Source organism: Aquarana catesbeiana, linkage group LG12 (genome assembly GCF_042186555.1).
Source record: "Aquarana catesbeiana isolate 2022-GZ linkage group LG12, ASM4218655v1, whole genome shotgun sequence".
Taxonomy (NCBI): Eukaryota; Metazoa; Chordata; class Amphibia; order Anura; family Ranidae; genus Aquarana; species Aquarana catesbeiana.
Window position 1 is genome coordinate 2,328,970 of NC_133335.1, and position 26,954 is coordinate 2,355,923.

At 47.4% G+C, this 26,954-nt stretch overlaps 1 long non-coding RNA gene across 2 annotated transcripts in view; it reads right to left on the minus strand.

Moving 5' to 3' along the window:
- Positions 1-9,579, minus strand: part of LOC141113804 (uncharacterized) — a 28,845-nt gene extending 19,266 nt beyond the window's left edge. For both annotated transcript variants that reach the window (XR_012236818.1, XR_012236817.1), the window contains exons 1-2: positions 8,714-9,579; positions 5,696-6,163 (exon numbers count right to left, since the gene is read on the minus strand). This is a non-coding gene — a long non-coding RNA (uncharacterized lncRNA). The remainder of the gene's footprint in view (positions 1-5,695; positions 6,164-8,713) is intronic.
- Between the last annotated feature and the right edge of the window lie 17,375 nt (positions 9,580-26,954).

A 26,954-nucleotide genomic window follows, 5' to 3' on the forward strand; every position in this document is an offset into this window, starting at 1 on the left:
GTGTGTGAGAGGAGGACTTCTCCTACACCCCGCACCCACATTCCCGGCCCTTACACCCCGATGCTTACAAAATATGGGGGGCGTAACTTTATATTACCCGCCACTTCCAGAGAGCGCGACCCTCACATCTCTTCCTGGAACCTCGCCCAACTTTTCCAAGAACTTCTCATCCATAAAACGTGTCGGGGGAATCGAGCGCCGCCGTATACATTCTATTATAACCCTCCCCCATACAATATATCCTTATTATTCCTATATATCCCCCCTCCTCTACACTATATGATCGATACTTCTATATATTACCCCCCCCCCATATATGATTACTATTTCTATATATCCCTCCTCCTCTACACTATATGATCGATACTTCTATATATTACCCCCCCATATATGATCACTATTTCTATATATCCCCCCTCCTCTACACTATATGATCGATACTTCTATATATTACCCCCCCCCCATATATGATTACTATTTCTATATATCCCTCCTCCTCTACACTATATGATCGATACTTCTATATATTACCCCCCCATATATGATTACTATTTCTATATATCCCTCCTCCTCTACACTATATGATCGATACTTCTATATATTACCCCCCCCCCCATATATGATTACTATTTCTATATATCCCTCCTCCTCTACACTATATGATCGATACTTCTATATATTACCCCCACCCCATCCCCCCCCCCACCCGTAGATGATCGCTATTTCTATATATCCCCCCTCCTGTACACTATATGATCGATACTTCTATATATTACCCCCCCCCCCCCGTATATGATCATTTTTTCTATATATGAGGGGTCTTCAAAAAGTTTCTGCATTTTATATATATATAATAGACTTTAAAAAGTTCAGAAACTTACTGAAGAACCTTTGTGCAATATATTCTTATTATTTCTATATATTATACCCCCCCCCCGAACAAGATATTCTTATTCTTTCTATATATACCCCCCCTCCCGGAACAATATATTCTTATTATTTCTATATATACCCCCCCCTCCCGGAACAATATATTCTTATTATTTCTATATATACCCCCCTCCCGGAACAATATATTCTTATTATTTCTATATATACCCCCCCCCCCTCCCGGAACAATATATTCTTATTATTTCTATATATACCCCCCCCAGACCAATATATTCTTATTATTTCTATATATACCCCCCCCAGACCAATATATTCTTATTATTTCTATATATACCCCCCCTCCCGGAACAATATATTCTTATTATTTCTATATATACCCCCCCTCCCGGAACAATATATTCTTATTATTTCTATATATACCCCCCCCAGACCAATATATTCTTATTATTTCTATATATACCCCCCCCTCCCGGAACAATATATTCTTATTATTTCTATATATACCCCCCTCCCGGAACAATATATTCTTATTATTTCTATATATACCCCCCCCCTCCCGGAACAATATATTCTTATTATTTCTAGATATACCCCCCCTCCCGGAACAATATATTCTTATTATTTCTATATATACCCCCCCCCCCTCCCGGAACAATATATTCTTATTATTTCTATATATACCCCCCCCTCCCGGAACAATATATTCTTATTATTTCTATATATACCCCCCCCAGACCAATATATTCTTATTATTTCTATATATATCCCTCAAATAACATATTCTTATTATTTCTATATATACCCCCCCCCCCCCGACCAACATACAGGGGGTCCCCTACTTACAAACATCCGACTTACAAACGACTCCTACTTACAAACGGAGGGAGACAACAGGAAGTGAGATGAAATCTACCCCTAGGAAGGGAAATTCTCTCCTGTAAGAGCTATTATGGGGGAAAGGTACCTCACCTGATGATTTATCACCAAGGCTTGTTTCCACAATAACCCAAAATTTTCAAAATCCAATTGTCATTGGGACAGAAAGTGAGGTGAAATCTTCTGAAGAGGAGCACAGACAGCAAAACAAATGTCACAGGGGTGATCACCCTTCCCTATGCTATCCAAAAAGATTAAAAATAGATTTTTTTTGGCTGGAGCTACACTTAAAAAATGTACCTGTTCCGACTTACAAACAGATTCAACTTAAGAACAAACCTACAGTCCCTAACTTGTTTGTAACCCCGGGACCGCCTGTATTGTTATTATTTCTATATATACCCCCACCCCAGACCAATATATTCTTATTATTACTATATATACCCCCCCCCCCCCCGAATAACATATTCTTATTATTTCTATACATTAGACCCCCATCTAGGGTCGAAACAACTAATTGATTGATCGACAACTAATCAATTATGAAAATAGTCAACTATTTTCATAATCGATTAATTGGCCAGCCAATTAATCTGCCTGCATACAGAATGCATTAATTAATTGTTTACATCTCAGGAAATACAGTGCAGCACAAATACAGCTCAGTACATCGTCCATACATGTCACCGAGTGCCTGAGAACTTCTAAATGTGTGAGGAGCAATGCCTCGTGGGACATGTAGTCCTGGGCAGGAAGTGAGTGGGTCTAAAGTCAGAAGTTTTTTTTACCTTCCTATAGGGGGCGCTCTATACTGTACTTTGCAGCTTGCTATAGAGGCACTCTGAAGGCAGGAAAGGCCAGAAGCCTCGGTGGGGGGACCCCAGAAGAGGAGGATCGGGGGCTGCTCTGTGCAAAACCATCACACAGAGCCGATAAGTATAACATGTTTGTTTAAAAAAAAAAAAAAACTTTAAATACTGTGCAGGAAGATCAGCATCTGAACCCAGAGAAGGAGGTAATAGAAGGGATTACTATTACATGTAAAGTAAACTTTTACAAATATTGTGCATTATATATAAAATGATCATATCCATGAAAAGAAAAAAAAACAAAGTCTCAGGTTTTAGTACTACTTTAATATAAAAGATCTCTCTATCTATCTATCTATCTATCTATCTATCCATCTATCCATCTATCCATCTATCCATCTATCCATCTATCCATCTATCCATCTATCTCTCTATCTATCTATCGAAGCTGCAGAAAAGCATGTTGTGGGTTTTTGCAGCAATTTGCATTTTTTAATCTGCCCGACAACAAAATGGCCATAAAAAGCATTAAAAAATGCAAAACTCAAATCGCATTAAAATCACATGTGCAAAAAGCAGTGTAGAGACGGATCAAAAATAAACTGCACCGGGGTGAACCGATCTTTATGCTGACCACACCGATCAATTTTCAGACAAGAATATTCACACAAAAAATCTTTGTACATTCGCTGAATGAAAGAATGTCGTTTGAAGATTTCACTGGATTTTAACATTCAGTTTTAAAATGAATTTCTGAACAAAACCCACAAAACCCACAAAACCCACAAAACCCACATCCACTGTCTGATAATTCCTTCCACCAAGAAGATTTCTATTCTGCTCTTTCCAATCTTCCCATCACTGCCATCGAAAAGAACGTCGATTTTACCCCATTAATGATTAGAAAATCAAACGAACGTTCTTAAAATGACATTTTTTGGAAGGAAGACGTTTTTTTACGGCCAGCAAATAATATATTACAGTTCTGTCCGAAAATCACAAAAACACGCACCGGCTTTCATTTATTTTCTTTATATAAAAAATGTGATCTCTGAATCCGATGATATTTACCAGATTCAACCGCTAATAGTATATACAGTATATATATATATATCTCTCCTCTAATAGTATATACAGTATATATATCTCCTCTAATAGTATATACAGTATATATATCTCCTCCAATAGTATATACAGTATATATATATATATCCCCTCTAATAGTATATACAGTATATATATCTCCTCCAATAGTATATACAGTATATATATATATCCTCTAATAATATATACAGTATATATATCTCCTCCAATAGTATATACAGTATATATATCTCCTCTAATAGTATATACAGTATATATATCTCCTCCAATAGTATATACAGTATATATATCTCCTCCAATAGTATATACAGTATATATATCTCCTCTAATAGTATATACAGTATATATATCTCCTCCAATAGTATATACAGTATATATATCTCCTCTAATAGTATATACAGTATATATATATATATCTCCTCTAATAGTATATACAGTATATATATCTCCTCTAATAGTATATACAGTATATATATCTCCTCTAATAGTATATACAGTATATATATCTCCTCTAATAGTATATACAGTATATATATCTCCTCTAATAGTATATACAGTATATATATCTCCTCTAATAGTATATACAGTATATATATCTCCTCCAATAGTATATACAGTATATATATCTCCTCCAACAGTATATACAGTATATATATCTCCTCTAATAGTATATACAGTATATATATCTCCTCTAATAGTATATACAGTATATATATATATATATATCTCCTCTAATAGTATATACAGTATATATATCTCCAATAGTATATACAGTATATATATCTCCAATAGTATATACAGTATATATATCTCCAATAGTATATACAGTATATATATCTCCTTCAATAGTATATACAGTATATATATCTCCTCTAATTGTATATACAGTATATATATCTCCTCTAATAGTATATACAGTATATATATCTCCAATAGTATATACAGTATATATATCTCCAATAGTATATACAGTATATATATCTCCAATAGTATATACAGTATATATATCTCCTTCAATAGTATATACAGTATATATATCTCCTCTAATTGTATATACAGTATATATATCTCCTCCAATAGTATATACAGTATATATATCTCCTCCAATAGTATATACAGTATATATAGTATATATATATCTCCTCTAATAGTATATACAGTATATATATCTCCTCTAATAGTATATACAGTATATATATATCTCCTCTAATAGTATATACAGTATATATATATTCCCTCTAATAGTATATATCTCCTCTTATAGTATATACAGTATATATATTTCCTCTAATAGTATATACAGTATATATATCTCCTCTAATAGTATATACAGTATATATATCTCCTCTAATAGTATATACAGTATATATATCCTCTAATAATATATACAGTATATATATCCCCTCTAATAGTATATATCTCCTCTAATAGTATATACAGTATATATAATCCTCTAATAGTATATACAGTATATATAATCCTCTAATAGTATATACAGTATATATAATCCTCTAATAGTATATACAGTATATATATATCCTCTAATAGTATATACAGTATATATCTCCTGTCTGTTATTCTCGGAGTGGATTGGAGATTTCTCTCTCTAACCATATAGTTGGTTATTTATATTTTGTATAGAGAGATTTAAGAATAAATTGCCTTTTTTATCTTATACTTTACATATTAACTAAATTATACACCACACTTTTTTTAAGGTTATTATCCGATTAATCAAAACAATAATCGGCCAACTAATCGATTATCAAAATAATCATTAGTTGCAGCCCCCCCCCCACATATTCTTATTAGTTCTATACATCACACACAGAGGACAGACCCCGGTAAGATCCTCGGGGACCGGCAGCCGCTGATCGGGGGGGCCGGACACTGGGACTTTGTAGGCCAGTTGAAGGTAGTACTCACCTCGCCCGCAAAGACCCAGGGCCAAACCCCCGTCCATCACCGGGGCCCCTTCTAGGAAACAAATTCTTCACCAATGAGATGTCACTGACCTGCGGCATCCTTCCTTCCTCTGCGTTCCTCTACGTTCCTCTGCGTTCCTCTATGTTCCCTTTCCTTCCTCTACGTTCCCTTTCGTTCCTCTTGGTTCCTCTAGGTTCCTCTACGTTCCTCTACGTTCCCTTTCGTTCCTCTTGGTTCCTCTACGTTCCCTTTCGTTCCTCTTGGTTCCTCTACGTTCCTCTACGTTCCTCTTGGTTCCTCTACGTTCCTGGGCGTTCCTCGGTGTTCCTGGGCGTTCCACGGTGTTCCTGGGCGTTCCTCTTGGTTCCTCTACGTTCCTCGGCGTTCCTCTACGTTCCCTTTCGTTCCTCTTGGTTCCTCTACGTTCCTCGGCGTTCCTCTACGTTCCTCGGTGTTCCTGGGCGTTCCTCTACGTTTCCTTTCGTTCCTCTTGGTTCCTCTACGTTCCTGGACGTTGGGAGCAGACTGGAGGTGACACGAGGGGTTAATCTCCGAATCTGGGGATATGAACGTCTTTTATTACTTTTCTGACGTCTTCCTCACCCGATCCTCACCGGCTCTGACACCCACCTACCATCCCCCCCCCATCCTCACCGGCTCTGACACCCACCTACCGTCCCCCACCGGCTCTGACACCCACCTACCAACCCCCCCCCAATCCTCACTGGCTCTGACACCCACCTACCGTCCCCCCCCCCCCCCATCCTCACCAGCTCTGACACCCACCTGCCCTCCCCCCCGATCCTCACCAGCTCTGACACCCACCTACCCTCCCCCCCGATCCTCACCGGCTCTGACACCCACCTACCGTCCCCCCGATCCTCACCGGCTCTGACACCCACCTACCGTCCCCCCGATCCTCACCGGCTCTGACACCCACCTACCGTCCCCCCCCCTGATCCTCACCGGCTCTGACACCCACCTACCGCCCCCCCCCCATCCTCACCGGCTCCGACACCCACCTACCCTCCCCCCTGATCCTCACCGGCTCTGACACCCACCTACCCTCCCCCCTGATCCTCACCGGCTCTGACACCCACCTACCCTCCCCCCGATCCTCACCGGCTCTGACACCCACCTACCGTCCCCCCCCCCCCCTGATCCTCACCGGCTCTGACACCCACCTACCGCCCCCCCCCCCATCCTCACCGGCTCCGACACCCACCTACCCTCCCCCCTGATCCTCACCGGCTCTGACACCCACCTACCCTCCCCCCTGATCCTCACCGGCTCTGACACCCACCTACCGTCCCCCCGATCCTCACCAGCTCTGACACCCACCTACCGTCCCCCCCGATCCCCACCGGCTCTGACACCCACCTACCGTCCCCCCCGATCCCCACCGGCTCTGACACCCACCTACCGTCCCCCCCGATCCTCACCGGCTCTGACACCCACCTACCGTCCCCCCCCCCCGATCCTCACAGGCTCTGACACCCACCTACCGTCCCCCCCCGATCCTCACCGGCTCTGACACCCACCTACCTCCCCCCCCCGATCCTCACCGGCTCTGACACCCACCTACCGTCCCCCCCCCCCCCCGATCCTCACCAGCTCTGACACCCACCTACCGTCCCCCCCCCCGATCCTCACCAGCTCTGACACCCACCTACCGTCCCCCCCCCGATCCTCACCAGCTCTGACACCCACCTACCCCCCCTATCCTTACCGGCTCTGACACCCACCTACCGTCCCCCCCCCCGATCCTCACCAGCTCTGACACCCACCTACCATCCCCCCCCCCCGATCCTCACCGGCTCTGACACCCACCTACCGCCCCCCCCCCCCGATCCTCACCAGCTCTGACACCCACCTACCGTCCCCCCCCGATCCTCACCAGCTCTGACACCAACCTACCCCCCCCCCCATCCTTACCGGCTCTGACACCGACCTACCGCCCCCCCCCCCGATCCTTACCGGCTCTGACACCCACCTACCGCCCCCCCCCCCCCCCCGATCCTTACCGGCTCTGACACCCACCATCTCTCCCTCAACTTTTAAAGGGACCGACCGGGAAAAACTTTTATGGGGGCCGATTATATCTCCATTCATAAAATCAACCCCCCTCCCCCACCAGGATCTCTCCAGAGCGAAGATTGGAGACTCTGCACACATGGACTGCTCCTCGTATATATATATATCACTGAAGTCAGCAGTCCGTCATTAAAATGACACCCCCCCCCCCAATCACTAAGAAAGGACAGGCGATGGTTAATTCCTGGCCGGGCAGTTAAAGGGAAAGTGTCCACTAAATGTATTCCAATATTCCCCCCCCCGGGGTGTCCCCAATACAGTCCATGACACCCCCCCACTTTATAATGACACCCCCCACTTTATAATGACACACCCCCCACTTTATAATGACACACCCCCCACTTTATAATGACACCCCCTCCCCCCTTTATAATGACACCCCCTCCCCCCTTTATAATGACACCCCCCTCCCCCTTTATAATGACATCCCCCCACTTTATAATGACACCCCCTCCCCCCTTTATAATGACACCCCCACTTTATATTGACACCCCCTCCCCCCTTTATAATGACACCCCCTCCCCCCTTTATAATGACACCCCCTCCCCCCTTTATAATGACACCCCCCCTTTATAATGACACCCCCTCCCCCCTTTATAATGACACCCCCATTACTCATCCCCATCCTGACTCTTCCTCGAAGATACAATGTAACAAATATATTATAATGTCACCTATGGCTGCCCCTCCCCTTCCCCCAATCCTGACTCTTCACCCACCTCAGATACAATGTAACATGCAGAATATTATATTATAATGTCCCCCCCCCTCCCCCCATCACCTACAAAGGACAGGCGATGGTTAATTCCTGGCCGGGCAATTAAAGGGAAAGTGTCCACTAAATGTTTTCCAATATTCCCCCCCCCCCGGGGGGGGCCCCGATACAGTCCATGACACCCCCCGTCCCCCCTATATAATGACACACCCCCTCCCCCCTTTATAATGACACCCCTTCCCCCCATCTGATATACAATGTAACAATAACTGAGTAAGAAAAGTTACCCCTTCACTACCTGTAGCTTGTCCCCTTCCACAACAGGGGCCCCTGTGTCTCCGGTAAGGGGCCCCTGTGTCTCCGGTGAGGGCCCCTTTGTCTCCGGTGAGGGCCCCTTTGTTTCCGGTGAGGGCCCCTGTGTCTCCAGTGAGGGCCCCTGTGTCTCCAGTGAGGGCCCCTTTGTCTCCGGTGAGGGCCCCTGTGTCTCCGGTGAGGTCCCCTGTGGCTCCATGGCAGGGGGTGTTGGGGGCCCCTGTGTCTCCGGTGAGGTCCCCTGTGGCTCCATGGCAGGGGGTGTTGGGGGCCCCTGTGTCTCCGGTGAGGTCCCCTGTGGCTCAATGGCAGGGGGTGTTGGGGGCCCCTGTGTCTCCAGTGAGGGACCCTGTGTCTCCATAGCAGGGGGTGTTGGGGGCCCCTGTGTCTCCAGTGAGGGCCCCTGTGTCTCCATGGCAGGGGATGTTGGGGGCCCATGTGTCTCCAGTGAGGGCCCCTGTGTCTCCATGGCAGGGGATGTTGGGGGCCCCTGTGTCTGCAGTGAGGGCCCCTGTGTCTCCATGGCAGGGGATGTTGGGGGCCCGTGTGTCTCCAGTGAGGGCCCCTGTGTCTCTAGGCAGGTGCTGGGGGTGTCTTGTCAGGGGGGGTGTCAGACTCTTCTACACGTGTTGGGTGACACATGGGGGGGAGGGGCCCCGCACTCCCCCCTCCTCTGTGCGCACCGCTGGATGGGACACGCGGGGGCGGGGCGCCCTCTGCTGGCCGCACAGTGAACGGCACCGCTCCGATCTGTGTGTGTGTGCGATCCTTCCACCGACAGGAGGAGCGGCCGATCGCTGTACGAAAAAGTGTCAGATGTGAGAGATCGCCCCGCCCAGAACCGGAGCCGAGATACCAGAAACCCCGGAGATCGGGACTCCGCCCCTCCCCGAACTGCCCCTCCTCCTAATCTCCCCCCGAATCTCCCTTCTACCGCCCCCTGGGTACAGAGCCTGGAAGTTCTCCCCGCGGTCCGACAAGGATGAAGACTCTCCTATTATTATTATTCATCCCACATATTATATTATATATAAGTATACACGTCATCATTATTATTATACCTCCTATTATTTTATGTATTATTATCCCTCCTATTATTTTATTTATTATTATCCCTCCTATTATTTTATGTATTATTATCCCTCCTATTATTTTATGTATTATTATCCCTCCTATTATTTTATTTATTATTATACCTCCAAATATTTAATTTATTATTATCCCTCCTATTATTTTTAGACACTGGAAGTTCTCCGTATTATTATTATTATTATTATTGTTACTCCTACCACCTATTATCTATCAGTACACACGTCATCATTGTCATCTCTTCCTATTATTTTATCACATTTTTTATTACCCCCTCCTGATATTTATATATATTACTGTACGCATACTGTATTACAGTATCTGACAAAAGTAAGTACACCCCTCAGTCACATTTGTGTAAATCTTTTCTTCTCTCTTTTCATGTGACAACACTGAAGAAATGACACTTGTCTACAATGTAAAGTAGTGAGTGTACAGCTTGTATAACAGTGTAAATTTACTGTCCCCTCAAAATAACTCAACACACAGCCATTAATGTCTAAACCGCTGGCAACAAAAGTCAGTACACCCCTAAGTGAAAATCTCCAAATTGGGCCCAAAGTGTCAATATTTTGTGTGGCCACCATTATTTTCCAGCACTGCCTTAACCCTCTTGGGCATGGAGGTCACCAGAGCTTCACAGGTTGTCACTGGAGTCCTCTTCCCCTCCTCCATGATGACATCACAGAGCTGGTGGATGTTAGAGACCTTGCGCTCCTCCACCTTCCGTTTGAGGATGTCCCTCAGATGATCAATAGGGTTTAGGTCTGGAGACATGCTTGGCCAGTCCATCACCTTTACCCTCAGCTTCTTTAGCAAGGCAGTGGTCATCTTGGAGGTGTGTTTGGGGTGGTTATCATGTTGGAATACTGCCCTGCGGTCCAGTCTCTGAAGGGAGGGGATCATGCTCTGCTTCAGTATATCACAGTACATGTTGGCATTCATGGTTCCCTCAATGATCTGTAGCCCCCCAGTGCCGGCAACACTCATGCAGCCCCAGACCATGACACTCCCACCACCATGCTTGACTGTAGACAAGACACACTTGTCTTTGTACTTCTCACCTGGTTGCCCCCACACACGCTTGTCACCATCTGAACCAAATACGTTTATCTTGGTCTCATCAGACCACAGGACATGGTTCCAGTAATCCATGTCCTTAGTCTGCTTGTCTTCAGCAAACTGTTTGTGGTCTTTCTTGTCCATCATCTTTAGAAGAGGCTTCCTTCTGGGATGACAGCCATGCAGACCAATTTGATGCAGTGTGCGGCGTATGGTCTGAGCACTGACAGGCTGACCCCCCACCCCTACAACCTCTGCAGCAATGCTGGCAGCACTCATACGTCTATTTCCCAAAGACAACCTCTAGATATGACGCTGAGCACGTGACCTCAACTTCTTTGGTGGACCATGGCGAGGCCTGTTCTGAGTGGAACCTGTCCTGTTATACCGCTGTATGGTCTTGGCCACCGTGCTGCAGATCAGTTTCAGGGTCTTGGCAATCTTCTTATAGTCTAGGCCATCTTTATGTAGAGCAACAATTATTTTTTTCAGATCCTCAGAGAGTTCTTTGCCATGAGGTGCCATGTTGTACTTCCAGTGACCAGTATGAGAGAGTGAGAGCGATAACACCAAATTTAACACACCTGCTCCCCATTCACACCTGAGGCCTTGTAACACTAACGAGTCACGTGACACCGGGGAGGGAAAATGGCTAATTGGGCCCAACTTGGACATTTTCACTTAGGGGTTCCCATTGCGTCACCTTATTGGATAGACAAGCGCTTGTTTTACTTCTGAAAATGTGAGTGTAACCTTTCATTTTTTACAAATACATTTCTTTTGTTATGTGGATTTACGCTATGTGTGCTTTTTATTCCTTTTTGGCCATTTATATAAGAGTCCACACCACGATATACACCTTAGAGCCTCATTTTCCTTGCTGATTGTGGCTATTGTGAAGAGATTGGGATTGATACTTATCCACCTGTTCGATCGTTCGTATCTGCTGAGGTTCTTCGATCACTGGTGTTTAACCACCGACAAGCCTGAATGATTCATGGGGCGTAGGTCCTATTGAATCCATACACTCCGGTGAGCCTCAGTATTATCGGTGGTGGTGTTCTGTTTTCACTTTTTATGCACTTTTAGAGACGGTCCAAAAAATCAACGTTTTGACCAGCAAGATTTATATATTCACTTTACAATATATTCATCTATCAACATTTTCTGTCACAGAGTGGACTTTTTTGTTTACTTTCATTTTTTTTTTTTTTTTTTTTGATTTTGTATAGTTTATTCTTAGTTGCTTCATTGCATTTGCACTTTTCAATCACTGTATCTCTACAGTCTCACATTTGGAATTTTGGAAATTTTTGTACCCGTATATTTATTTATCATTATTATTGTCTTTCAATATTCATTATCACTATAGGTTTTTATTCAGTTTAAAATACCTATACATTTTCATTTGGTTTACTGATGATATTAGCCTTTTGACAGCGCAGTACTATATATTCTACTTAGGGGTGTACTGACTTTTGTTGCCAGCGGTTTAGACATTAATGGCTGTGTGTTGAGTTATTTTGAGGGGACAGCAAATTTACACTGTTATACAAGCTGTACACTCACTACTTTACATTGTAGACAAGTGTCATTTCTTCAGTGTTGTCACATGAAAAGATAGTAGAAAAGATTTACACAAATGTCACTGAGGGGTGTACTTACTTTTGTCAGATACTGTATATATTATTCTCATCATTATTTATTATAATTTATTATTACACCGCCCATTATTTTATATGATTATTAATATTACATTTTTTCTGATTGATAGCATTGATCACACCCATCATCATCATTCATTGTTACGCTCCCTGGTATTTATCATTCTCTCCACATTCACATGCGGGCCAAGCTGTCCAGGACTAGTGATGGGATATAGCAGGGGGGCTGAGTGATTGCAGTAAGAATGAAGCTGTGGGGATAAACAGAATAGACATAAAGAAGGAACTCCTATAGTGAGTGTGATGATTGTCCTGACATAAAGTTGGGGGAAGTTCATACAGAGGTGTCAGGTTGGGGTTCAGAGAGCACCTGAGTCACAGGATGATGTGAGGTCACTTGAAGGAGCAGGAGTGCTGGGGTCACTGGGACACTATAGACACACTGGGGTCACTGGGACACTATAGACACACTGGGGTCACTGGGACACTATAGACACACTGGGGTCACTGGGACACTATAGACACACTGGGGTCACTGGGACACTATAGACACACTGGGGTGATTGGGGACATTGAAAACACTGGGGATATTGAAGACACTGAGGTCACTGGAGACACTGGGGATACTAGAGACACTGAGGACATTGAAAACACTGGGGCCACTGGAGACATTGGGGACTTTGGAGACACTGTGATCAGTGGGGACACTAGACACACTGGGGTCACTGGACGCACTGGGGTCACTGGGGTCACCGAAGACACTGAGGACATTGGAAACACTGGGGACTTTGGAGACACTGGGGACATTGGACACACTAAGGACATTGGAGATACTTGGGTCACTGGAGACACTGGGGACACTAGACACACTGGGCACACTGGGGTCAATGGAGACATAGGGGGCACTGGGAACACGAAAGTCACTAGGGACACTGGAACCAGTGGAGACATTGTGGACAATGGGCACACTGGGGACCAGAGACACTGAGGTCACTGGGATCACTGGAGACACTGGGGTCACTGGGGTCACTGGAGACACTGGGGACTGGAGACACTGGGGACTGGAGACATTTAGTATCACAGGAGACACTGGGGTCACTGAAGTCACCGGAGACACTAAGGACATTGGAACCAGTGGAGACATTGGGGACAATTGGCACAATAGGGGCCAGAGATAATGAGATCACTGGGATCACTGGAGACACTGGGATCATTGGAGACACTGGGGACACTAGACTCATTGGGCACTGGAGACATTGGGATCACGGGAGACACTGGGGTCACTGGAAACATAGGAGACACTGAAGTCACTAGGGACATTGGAACCAGTGGAGACATTGGGGACAATGGGCACACTGGGGACCAGAAACACTGAGGTCAATGGAGACACTGGGGGACTGGAGACACCGAGGTCTCTGGGATCACTGGAGACACTGGGGTCACAGAGCATACTAGGATCACTGGAGAAATGGGGGGATACTGGAGTTACTGGGAACACTGGGATCCCTGGAGACGCTGGGATTACCGGAGACACTGGGCACACTGGGGTCACTGGAGACATAGGCGGCACTGGGAACATGAAAGTCACTAGGGACATTGGAATCATTGGAGACATTGTGGACAATGGGCACACCGGGGACCAGAGACACTTAGGTCACTGGAGACACTGAGGTCACTGGGAACTGGAGACATTTAGTATCACAGGAGACACTGGGGTCACTGAAGTCACCAGAGACACTAAGAACATTGGAACCAGTGGAGACATTGGGGACAATTGGCACAATGGGGACCAGAGACAATGAGGTCACTGGGATCACTGGAGACACTGGGATCATTGGAGAAACTGGGGACACTGGACTCACTGGGCACTGGAGGCATTGGGATCACAGGAGACACTGGGGTCACTGAAGTCACTAGGGACATTGGAACCAGTGGAGACATTGGGGACAATGGGGACCAGAGACACTGAGGTCACTGGAGACACTGGGGGACTGGAGACACTGAGGTCTCTGGGATCACTGGGAATGGGAGACACTGAGATCACTGGGGTCACAGAGCATACTAGGATCACTGGAGACACTAGAGAAACGGGGGGATACTGGAGTCACTGGGATCCCTGGAGACACTGGGGTCACTGGAGACACTGGGATTACCGGAGACACTGGGGTCACTGGGCACACTGGGGTCACTGGAGACATAGGGGGCACTGGGAACACGAAAGTCACTAGGGACATTGGAACCAGTGGAGACATTGTGGACAATGGGCACACCGGGGACCAGAGACACTGAGGTCACTGGGATCACTGAAATCACTGGGATCCCTGGAGACACTGGGGTCACTGGAGACACTGGGATTACCGGAGACACTGGGGTCACTGGGCACACTGGGGTCACTGAAGACATAGGGGGCACTGGGAACAGGAAAGTCACTAGGGACATTGGAACCAGTGGAGACATTGTGGACAATGGGCACACCTGGGACCAGAGACACTGAGGTCACTGGGATCACTGGAGTCACTGGGATCACTGGAGACACTGAGGTCACTGGGAACTGGAGACATTTAGTATCACAGGAGACACTGGGGTCACTGAAGTCACTGAAGACACTAAGAACATTGGAACCAGTGGAGACATTGGGGACAATTGGCACAATGGGGACCAGATACAATGAGGTCACTGGGATCACTGGAGACACTAGGATCATTGGAGAAACTGGGGTCACTGGGGACACTGGACTCACTGGGCACTGGTGGCATTGGGATCACCGGAGACACTGGGGTCACTGAAGTCACTAGGGACATTGGAACCAGTGGAGACATTGGGGACAATGGGGACCAGAGACACTGAGGTCACTGGAGACACTGGGGGACTGGAGACACTGAGGTCTCTGGGATCACTGGGAACGGGAGACACTGAGATCACTGGGGTCACAGAGCATACTAGGATCACTGGAGACACTAGAGAAATGGGGGGATACTGGAGTCACTGGGATCCCTGGAGACACTGGGGTCACTGGAGACACTGGGATTACCGGAGACACTGGGGTCACTGGGCACACTGGGGTCACTGGAGACATAGGGGGCACTGGGAACACGAAAGTCACTAGGGACATTGGAACCAGTGGAGACATTGTGGACAATGGGCACACCGGGGACCAGAGACACTGAGGTCACTGGGATCACTGGAGTCACTGGGATCCCTGGAGACACTGGGGTCACTGGAGACACTGGGATTACCGGAGACACTGGGATTACCGGAGACACTGGGATTACCGGAGACACTGGGGTCACTGCAGACACTGGGGTCACTGGAGGCACTGGGGTCACTGGAGACACTGGGGTCACTGGGGACATTGGAGACACTGGGTCACTCTCCCTGGACTCTCTGCAGCCATAGGAAACAGAGATATCTCACAGGCACACTGCTGCTGTAAGATTTGGTTTCCCCAGCTTTTCAAGGGTTAAAATGGTTCAGACTCCCCACAGTATACCCATTGCATACCCACTGCATACCCACAGCATACCCACTGTATACCCACAGCATACCCACAGTATACCCATTGCATACCCACAGTATACAGTGGGTATGCAGTGGGTATGCAATGATTATACTGTGGGTATGCTGTGGGTATGCTGTGGGTATGCTGTGGGTATGCAGTGGGTATACTGTGGGTATGCTGTGGGTATACTGTGGGTATGCAGTGGGTATACAGTAGGTATGGTGTGGGTATGCAGTGGGTATGCTGTTGGTATGTGGTGGGTATACTGTGGGTATGCAGTAGGTATGCAGTGGGTATACTATGGGTATACTGTGGGTATGGTGTGGGTATGGTGTGCGTATGCAGTGGGTATACAGTGGGTATACTGTGGGTATGGAGTGGGTATACAGTGGGTATGGTGTGGGTATGCAGTGGGTATGGTGTGGGTATACTGTGGGTATGCAGTGGGTATACACTGGGTATGGTGTGGGTATACTGTGGGTATGGTGTGGGTATGCTGTTGGTACGCGGTGGGTATACTGTGGGTATGCAGTGGGTATACTGTGGGTATGCAGTGGGTATACTGTGGGTATGGTGTTGGTATGCAGTGGGTATACTGTGGGTATGTTGTGGGGGTTTGCAGTGGGTATGGTGTGGGTATGCAGTGGGTATGGTGTGGGTATACTGTGGGTATGGTGTGGGTATACTGTGGGTATGGTGTGGGTATGCAGTGGGTATACTGTGGGTATGCAGTGGGTATACACTGGGTATGGTGTGGGTATGCTGTGGGTATGGTGTGGGTATGCTGTGGGTATGGTGTGGGTATGCAGTGGGTATGCTGTTGGTATGCAGTGGGTATGCAATGGGTATACTGTGGGTATGCAGTGGGTATACAGTGGGTATGCTGTGGGTATACAGTGGGTATGCAGTGGGTATACTGTGGGTATGCAGTGGGTATGGTGTGGGTATACAGTGGGTATGCAGTGGGTATGGTGTGGGTATACTGTGGGTATGGTGTGGGTATGCAGTGGGTATGGTGTGGGTTTACTGTGGGTATGGTGTGGGTATACTGTGGGTATGGTGTGGGTATACAGTGGGTATGGTGTGGGTATGCAGTGGGTATGGTGTGGGTATGCAGTGGGTATGGTGTGGGTATACTGTGGGTATGGTGTGGGTATACAGTGGGTATGGTGTGGGTATACTGTGGGTATGGTGTGGGTATACTGTGGGTATGGAGTGGGTATGGTGTGGGTATACTGTGGGTATGGAGTGGGTATGGTGTGGGTATACTGTGGGTATGGTGTGGGTATACTGTGGGTATGGTGTGGGTATACTGTGGGTATACTGTGGGTATGCAGTGGGTATATTGTGGGTATGGTGTGGGTATACAGTGGGTATGCAGTGGGTATGGTGTGGGTTTACTGTGGGTATGGTGTGGGTATGCAGTGGGTATGGTGTGGGTTTACTGTGGGTATGGTGTGGGTACACAGTGGGTATACTGTGGGTATGGTGTGGGTATACAGTGGGTATGGTGTGGGTATACAGTGGGCATACTGTGGGTATGGTGTGGGTATGCAGTGGGTATGGTGTGGGTATACTGTGGGTATGGTGTGGGTATACTGTGGGTATGGTGTGGGTATACAGTGGGTATGGTGTGAGTATACTGTGGGTATACTGTGGGTATGCTGTGGGTATGCAGTGGGTATGGTGTGGGTATACTGTGGGTATGGTGTGGGTATACTGTGGGTATGGTGTGGGTATGCAGTGGGTATGGTGTGGGTATGCAGTGGGTATGGTGTGGGTATACTGTGGGTATGGTGTGGGTATACTGTGGGTATGGTGTGGGTATACTGTGGGTATGCAGTGGGTATACTGTGGGTATGGTGTGGGTATGCAGTGGGTATGGTGTGGGTATGGTGTGGGTATGCAGTGGGTATACTGTGGGTATGGTGTGGGTATACTGTGGGTATACTGTGGGTATGCAGTGGGTATGGTGTGGGTATGCAGTGGGTATGGTGTGGGTATGCAGTGGGTATGGTGTGGGTATGCAGTGGGTATGGTGTGGGTATACAGTGGGTATGGTGTGGGTATGCAGTGGGTATGGTGTGGGTATGCAGTGGGTATGGTGTGGGTATACAGTGGGTATGGTGTGGGTATGGTGTGGGTATGCAGTGGGTATACTGTGGGTATGGTGTGGGTATGGTGTGGGTATGCAGTGGGTATGGTGTGGGTATGGTGTGGGTATGGTGTGGGTATGGTGTGGGTATACTGTGGGTATGGTGTGGGTATGTAGTGGGTATACTGTGGGTATGCAGTGGGTATACTGTGGGTATGGTGTGGGTATGGTGTGGGTATACTGTGGGTATACTGTGGGTATGGTGTGGGTATGTAGTGGGCATGCTGTAACCGAGTGCGTAGCAGTCAGAGAATGAGAACAGAAGACAAGCCCCAAGTATTTGTGAGTTGCCCGCTTTCCTCGGACAGAATCCCGGGAGTGGAAGGAGGGTGAGTGTAGTTTAGTTGGGACGGCACAAGTGATGACCACTTGGGGGGGGGGGCGCTCTATTAGTTTAACCCTTGAAAAGCTGGGGAAACCAAATCTTACAGCGGCAGTGTTACTGTGAGATATCTCTGTTTCCTGTGGCTGCAGAGAGTCCAGGGAGAGTGAAAACTGTTTTTATACCCTACAATGTCCCCAGTGTCTCTAATATCCCCAGTGTCTCCAGTATCCCCATTATAAAAGTGATCCTAGTATGCTCTGTGACCCCAGTGTCTCCAGTGATCCCAGTGACCCCAGTGTCTCCAGTCTCCAGTGATCCCAGTGACCCCAGTGTCTCCAGTATCCCCCGTTTCTCCAGTGATTCTAGTATGTTTTATGACCCCAGTGTCTCCAGTGACCCCAGTGCTTCCAGTGTCTCCAGTGACCCACAATGTCTCCAGTGATCCCAGTGTCTCCAGTATCCCCATTACAAAAGTGATCCTAGTATGGTCTGTGACCCCAGTGATCCCAGTGACCTCATTGTCTCTGGTCCCCAGTGACTCTAATGTCCCCAGTTTCTCCAATGTCCCCAGTGTGTCTAGTGTCCCTGGTGTTTTCAATGTCCCCAGTCAACCCAGTGTGTCTATAGTGTCCCCAGTGACCCCAGTGTGTCTATAGTGTCCCAGTGACCCCAGTGTGTCTATAGTGTCCCAGTGGCCCCAGTGTGTCTATAGTGTCCCAGTGACCCAAGTGTGTCTATAGTGTCCCAGTGACCCCAGTGTGTCTATAGTGTCCCAGTGACCCAAGTGTGTCTATAGTGTCCCAGTGACCCAAGTGTGTCTATAGTGTCCCAGTGACCCAAGTGTGTCTATAGTGTCCCAGTGACCCAAGTGTGTCTATAGTGTCCCAGTGACCCAAGTGTGTCTATAGTGTCCCAGTGACCCAAGTGTGTCTATAGTGTCCCCAGTGACCCCAGTGTGTCTATAGTGTCCCAGTGACCCCAGTGTGTCTATAGTGTCCCAGTGACCCAAGTGTGTCTATAGTGTCCCAGTGACCCCAGTGTGTCTATAGTGTCCCAGTGACCCCAGTGTGTCTATAGTGACCCCAGTGTGTCTATAGTGTCCCAGTGACCCCAGTGTGTCTATAGTGTCCCAGTGACCCAAGTGTGTCTATAGTGTCCCCAGTGACCCCAGTATGTCTATAGTGTCCCAGTGACCCAAGTGTGTCTATAGTGTCCCAGTGACCCCAGTGTGTCTATAGTGTCCCAGTGACCCCAGTGTGTCTATAGTGTCCCAGTGACCCCAGTGTGTCTATAGTGTCCCAGTGACCCAAGTGTGTCTATAGTGTCCCCAGTGACCCCAGTATGTCTATAGTGTCCCAGTGACCCAAGTGTGTCTATAGTTTCCCAGTGACCCCAGTGTGTCTATAGTGTCCCAGTGACCCAAGTGTGTCTATAGTGTCCCAGTGACCCAAGTGTGTCTATAGTGTCCCAGTGACCCCAGTGTGTCTATAGTGTCCCAGTGACCCAAGTGTGTCTATAGTGTCCCAGTGACCCAAGTGTGTCTATAGTGTCCCAGTGACCCAAGTGTGTCTATAGTGTCCCAGTGACCCAAGTGTGTCTATAGTGTCCCAGTGACCCAAGTGTGTCTATAGTGTCCCAGTGACCCAAGTGTGTCTATAGTGTCCCAGTGACCCAAGTGTGTCTATAGTGTCCCAGTGACCGAAGTGTGTCTATAGTGTCCCCAGTGACCCCAGTATGTCTATAGTGTCCCAGTGACCCAAGTGTGTCTATAGTGTCCCAGTGACCCCAGTGTGTCTATAGTGTCCCAGTGTCCCCAGTGACCCCAGTGTGTCTATAGTGTCCCAGTGACCCCATTGTGTCTATAGTGTCCCAGTGACCCCAGTGTGTCTATAGTGTCCCAGTGACCCAAGTGTGTCTATAGTGTCCCAGTGACCCAAGTGTGTCTATAGTGTCCCAGTGACCCCAGTGTGTCTATAGTGTCCCAGTGACCCCAGTGTGTCTATAGTGTCCCAGTGACCCAAGTGTGTCTATAGTGTCCCAGTGACACAAGTGTGTCTATAGTGTCCCAGTGACCCCAGTGTGTCTATAGTGTCCCAGTGACCCCAGTGTGTCTATAGTGTCCCAGTGACCCAAGTGTGTCTATAGTGTCCCAGTGACCCCAGTGTGTCTATAGTGTCCCAGTGACCTAAGTGTGTCTATAGTGTCCCAGTGACCCAAGTGTGTCTATAGTGTCCCAGTGACCCAAGTGTGTCTATAGTGTCCCAGTGACCCAAGTGTGTCTATAGTGTCCCAGTGACCCAAGTGTGTCTATAGTGTCCCAGTGACCCAAGTGTGTCTATAGTGTCCCAGTGACCCCAGTGTGTCTATAGTGTCCCAGTGACCCCAGTGTGTCTATAGTGTCCCAGTGACCCCAGTGTGTGTAGTGTCCCAGTGACCCCAGTGTGTGTAGTGTCCCAGTGACCCCAGTGTGTGTAGTGTCCCAGTGACCCCAGTGTGTGTAGTGTCCCAGTGACCCCAGTGTGTCTATAGTGTCCCCAGTGACCCCAGTGTGTCTATAGTGTCCCAGTGACCCCAGTGTGTCTATAGTGTCCCAGTGACCCCAGTGTCTATAGTGTCCCAGTGACCCCAGTGTGTCTATAGTGTCCCAGTGACCCCAGTGTGTCTATAGTGTCCCAGTGACCCAAGTGTGTCTATAGTGTCCCAGTGACCCAAGTGTGTCTATAGTGTCCCAGTGACCCAAGTGTGTCTATAGTGTCCCAGTGACCCAAGTGTGTCTATAGTGACCCCGGTGTGTCTATAGTGTCCCCAGTGACCCCAGTGTGTCTATAGTGTCCCCAGTGACCCAAGTGTGTCTATAGTGTCCCAGTGACCCAAGTGTGTCTATAGTGTCCCAGTGACCCCAGTGTGTCTATAGTGTCCCAGTGACCCCAGTGTGTCTATAGTGTCCCAGTGACCCCAGTGTGTGTAGTGTCCCAGTGACCCCAGTGTGTGTAGTGTCCCAGTGACCCAAGTGTGTCTATAGTGTCCCAGTGACCCCAGTGTGTCTATAGTGTCCCAGTGACCCCAGTGTGTCTATAGTGTCCCAGTGACCCCAGTGTGTCTATAGTGTCCCAGTGACCCCAGTGTGTGTAGTGTCCCAGTGACCCCAGTGTGTGTAGTGTCCCAGTGACCCAAGTGTGTCTATAGTGTCCCAGTGACCCCAGTGTGTCTATAGTGTCCCAGTGACCCCAGTGTGTCTATAGTGTCCCAGTGACCCCAGTGTGTCTATAGTGTCCCAGTGACCCCAGTGTGTCTATAGTGTCCCAGTGACCCCAGTGTGTGTAGTGTCCCAGTGACCCAAGTGTGTCTATAGTGTCCCCAGTGACCCCAGTGTGTCTATAGTGTCCCAGTGACCCCAGTGTGTCTATAGTGTCCCAGTGACCCCAGTGTGTCTATAGTGTCCCAGTGACCCCAGTGTGTCTATAGTGTCCCAGTGACCCCAGTGTGTCTATAGTGTCCCAGTGACCCCAGTGTGTCTATAGTGTCCCAGTGACCCCAGTGTGTCTATAGTGTCCCAGTGACCCCAGTGTGTCTATAGTGTCCCAGTGACCCCAGCACTCCTGCTCCTTCAAGTCACCTCACATCATCCTGTGACTCAGGTGCTCTCTGAACCCCAACCTGACACCTCTGTATGAACTTCCCCCAACTTTATGTCAGGACAATCATCACACTCACTATAGGAGTTCCTTCTTTATGTCTATTCTGTTTATCCCCACAGCTTCATTCTTACTGCAATCACTCAGCCCCCCTGCTATATCCCATCACTAGTCCTGGACAGCTTGGCCCGTATGTGAATGTGGAGAGAATGATAAATACCAGGGAGTGTAACAATGAATGATGATGATGGGTGTGATCAATGCTATCAATCAGAAAAAATGTAATATTAATAATCATATAAAATAATGGGCGGTGTAATAATAAATTATAATAAATAATGATGAGAATAATCATATATATGGTAATACAGTATGCATACAGTGATATATATAAATAAGGGGTCATAATAAATCATATAAAATAATAATAGGAGAGGTAATAATAAATAATAGAAAATAATTGACGAGAGGAGTAATCATAATAATAATAATAATAATTAGGGACCGCAGGGAGAACTCTTGGCTGTCATTGGACACCTGTATCCATTAAAGTTTTCAGTTGGGGGAGTTGCGTACAATAATGATAACTGTATACCTTGCTATCATTTACCCAATGGATTGTCAGTTCTTGGATCCATCTTTGGGCACCTGTGATAGTTACAGTTTCCAGTTGGGGGGTTATTTATAATAATGATGAAAACTGCATGCCATGCTGTCATATATGGAATGGATTGTCAGCTCTTGGGTCCTTCTGGAAATACCTGTAACCGTGTAAGGGGTTGGTGTGCATTTAATGTTTACAATAATGATGCTATCATTTACCCAATGGATTGTCAGCTCTTGTGCACCAGTTTCCCAGCCCCCTATGTACACGGTCTATGGCAGACACATTACAATATGATTTGCTGTGCAGCAGAGGACCTGGTTGGAGTATCTCAGATCTCTGACTGGTACAGGCATGGGGAGGCCATATAATAGATAGACAGGTTACTCCATGGGAGGCCATTGGATTTCCTGGGGGGGGTGCTGCAGGGACAGAGATTGGGGGGATCCCGGGGCTACACCCCCTTCCCAGTCATTATAAAACATCGCCCATCCAACCAGGCACGGACTGGGATCGAACGCACGATCTTCGGTTTACGAAACCGACGCCTTACCACTAGGCCACCGCGCCACCTACTTCCTGGCCATAGGGGGCCCCATACTGACCACATGGGGGAGGGGAGACACATCATTACAGACTGGATAAAGTGTGACACTATATATATATATATATATATATATATATATATATATATATCCATTAAGGGCACACGGGCCCCCGCCTCCCCTATCCATGCGTCCAGCCCCTTTCAGGACACCGACGCATGGATTCCACTGGGGGGAGGGGGGTTTTAAAGCACTGATTAGAGCCAGAGACATTAATAGGCTTCAATATAGGGTGGGCTCGGGGCACAGAGAGTGCGCTCCAAGCCCACCCATGTGTGTTACAACAGCTAATCAATATTCCCTGTTTTAACAAGGATCCTCCTCCCGACCAAGCAGGAAGTGGGTTTTGACACTGGTCACCCGATTGGTTGAAAGGACAGGCAATCCTATTGGACGCCTAGGAGGAGGAGGGAGGAGCCACGCGACGGAATCTGCTGTGATGCAGAGAGGACACAGGAGCCGCTGGCCGCCGCCCATAGGAGCCCGCAACTCGGCGGCTACCCTCTGCCCATAGGAGCCTGCAAGTCCACCCGTAGAAGCCCGCAACCTGCCCATAGGAGCCTGCAACCCGGCGGCTACCCGCTGCCCATAGGAGCCTGCAAGTCCACCCGTAGGAGCCCGAAACCCGCCCATAGGAGCCCACAACCCTGCGGCTACATGCCGCCCGTTGGAGCCTGCCCACCTGCAACCAATGGGGTAAGTGTTGGGGTGGGGGGGGGCATTTGTATTCAACCCCCTTTACTCTGATACCCCTAACTAAAATCTAGAGGAACCAATTGTCTTCAGAAGTCACCTAATTAGTAAATAGAATCCACCTGTGTGTCATTTAATCTCAGTATAAATACAGCTGTTCTGTGAAGCCCTCAGAGGTTTGTTAGAGAACCTTAGTGAACAAACAGCATCATGAAGGCCAAGCAACACACTATGGAATAACTCTTTATGGAAGAGTGACAAGAAGAAAGACATTGGTGAAAGAAAGTCATAAGAAGTCCTGTTTGTAGTTTGTGAGAAGCCATGTGGAGGACACAGCAAACATGTGGAAGAAGGTGATCTGGTCAGAGGAGACCAAAATTCAACTTTATGGCCTAAAAGTAAAACGCTATGTGTGGGGAAAACTAACACTGCACATCACCCTGAACACACCATCCCCACCGTGAAACATGGTGGTGGCAGCATCATGTGGTGGGGATGATTTTCTTCAGCAGGGACAGGGAAGCTGGTCAGAGTTGATGGGAAGATGGATGGAGACAAATACAGGACAATCTTAGAAGAAAACCTGTTAGAGTCTACAAAAGACTTGAGACTGGGGTGGAGGTTCACCTTCCAGCAGGACAACGACCCGAAACATCCAGCCAGAGCTACAATGGAATGGTTTAGATCAAAGCATATTCATGTGTTAGAATGGCCCAGTCACAGTCCAGACCTAAATCACATTGAGAATCTGTGGCAAGACTTGAAAATTGCTGTTCACAGACGTTCTCCATCCAATCTGACAGAGCTTGAGATATTTTACAAAGAAGAATGGACAGAAATGTCCTCTCTAGATGTGCAAAGCTGGTAGAGACATCCCCAAAAAGACTTGTAGAGAAAGGGGGTTCTACAAAGTATTGACTCCGGGGGGTGCCATACAAATGCCCCTCCCCCCACACACTTTTCACACATTTATTTGTATCATTTATCATTTTACTTCCACTTCACAATTATGTGACACTTTGTGTTGGTCTATCACATAAAATCCCAATAAAATACATTTATGTTTTTGGTTGTAACAACAAGATGTGGGAAATTTCAAGGGGTATGAATACTTTTTCCAGGCACTGTGTATATATATATATATATATATATATATATATATTTATATGGATCTAATCCTGGTCCATCGTTCCTCCAACTCCATCCACACCAAGAGCCAAGGAGGAGGGTGGAGTGCCCCTTTATTATAATGGGGGGGGTGACCTTCACACTGCAACTTCTAAATGACCGATCACCATCACATCCTCCCCATAATAATACTGATAATAATGATGTATGAAGGTGAAATGGGACATTAGAGTGTAAGCTCCTTGGGTCAGGGACTGATGTGAGTATACAGTGTATATATGTGAATTCATGGCGGTATATAAGTACCTGTAATATACAGAGTGACATCGGTCAGGAGATTATTCCAGGTATATTGGTTGATATGTGGTGCCCCCTCCCCCCGCTCTCACTATCACAGGTGCTCCGCCCCCCTTTGGACCCGCCCTGCCAAGGTATATACTGTACCTATACAGGACACTCCCATGTTTAGAGATCTCTCCAAGATCATGTGATCTCTGGAGGCTCCTCCCCATCCTGGCTGTACTCCTACTTTGTTATTATTATTAAGAAAATTTGTAGCCACCCTCTAACAGGAAGTGACATCACAGCAGGAGAAGACAAAGGAATTGTGAGATTTGGAGGAAGCCGAGGAACACACAGCCCTGTGGATGAGGTTGTAGAACGCGTTTGATCTGCACACATGTGATTGGACGGGTTCTGGAGGCAGTAATAAAAGGGGGTGGGGGCAGAATCACTCACCCCCCCCAGTGGAGGAATTGTCTCCACCCCCCTCCCCAAAAACAACTCTTTATGTAAGCCTAATGGAGAGAAATTAAGAGCAGGTCAGCAACAGGTCACAAACACCCGCCAGTGGATTCAGAAATAATTCCGCACCCCCCTCCCCCTCCTCCCTCTGAGGTCATCCACCGTTCCTGGTTCTCATGCCGCTCTCTTTATCTTCTCAGGTACGTCACCTACTGGCCAACACCAGATCCTGAATACAGGTAGGCCGCACCACGCCAAACTCTACTCAAGGTAAGTGTCTGTCCTGGTGAGCCATGCTAATGACCCTGAAAATCCTTATCGCTGCTCAGACTGTCTGCCCCTCCCCCAATATGACTTTGTCTGCACCCACCCTAATATGACTTTGTCTGCACCCTGCCCCCACCCTAATATGACTTTGTCTGCACCCTGCCCCCACCCTAATATGACTTTGTCTGCACCCTGCCCCCACCCTAATATGACTTTGTCTGCACCCTGCACCCACCCTAATATGACTTTGTCTGCATCCACCCTAATATGACTTTGTCTGCACCCTGCCCCCACCCTAATATGACTTTGTCTGCACCCTGCCCCCACCCTAATATGACTTTGTCTGCACCCTGCACCCACCCTAATATGACTTTGTCTGCATCCACCCTAATATGACTTTGTCTGCACCCTGCACCCACCCTAATATGACTTTGTCTGCACCCTGCCCCCACCCTAATATGACTTTGTCTGCACCCTGCCCCCACCCTAATATGACTTTGTCTGCCACCTGCTCCAACCCACATATGACTTGTCTGCCCTCTGTCTCCACCCTAATATGACTTTGTCCACCACCTGACTCCACCCTAATATGACTTTGTCCACCACCTGACTCCACCCTAATATGATTTTGTCTGCCTCCATCCCAATATGACTTTGTCTGCACCCTGCCCCCACCCATACCTCCCAACATTTTGAGATGGGAACAAGTGACACCTATTAGCACAAGTATGTAGGCATAGGACACACCCCCTGCCAC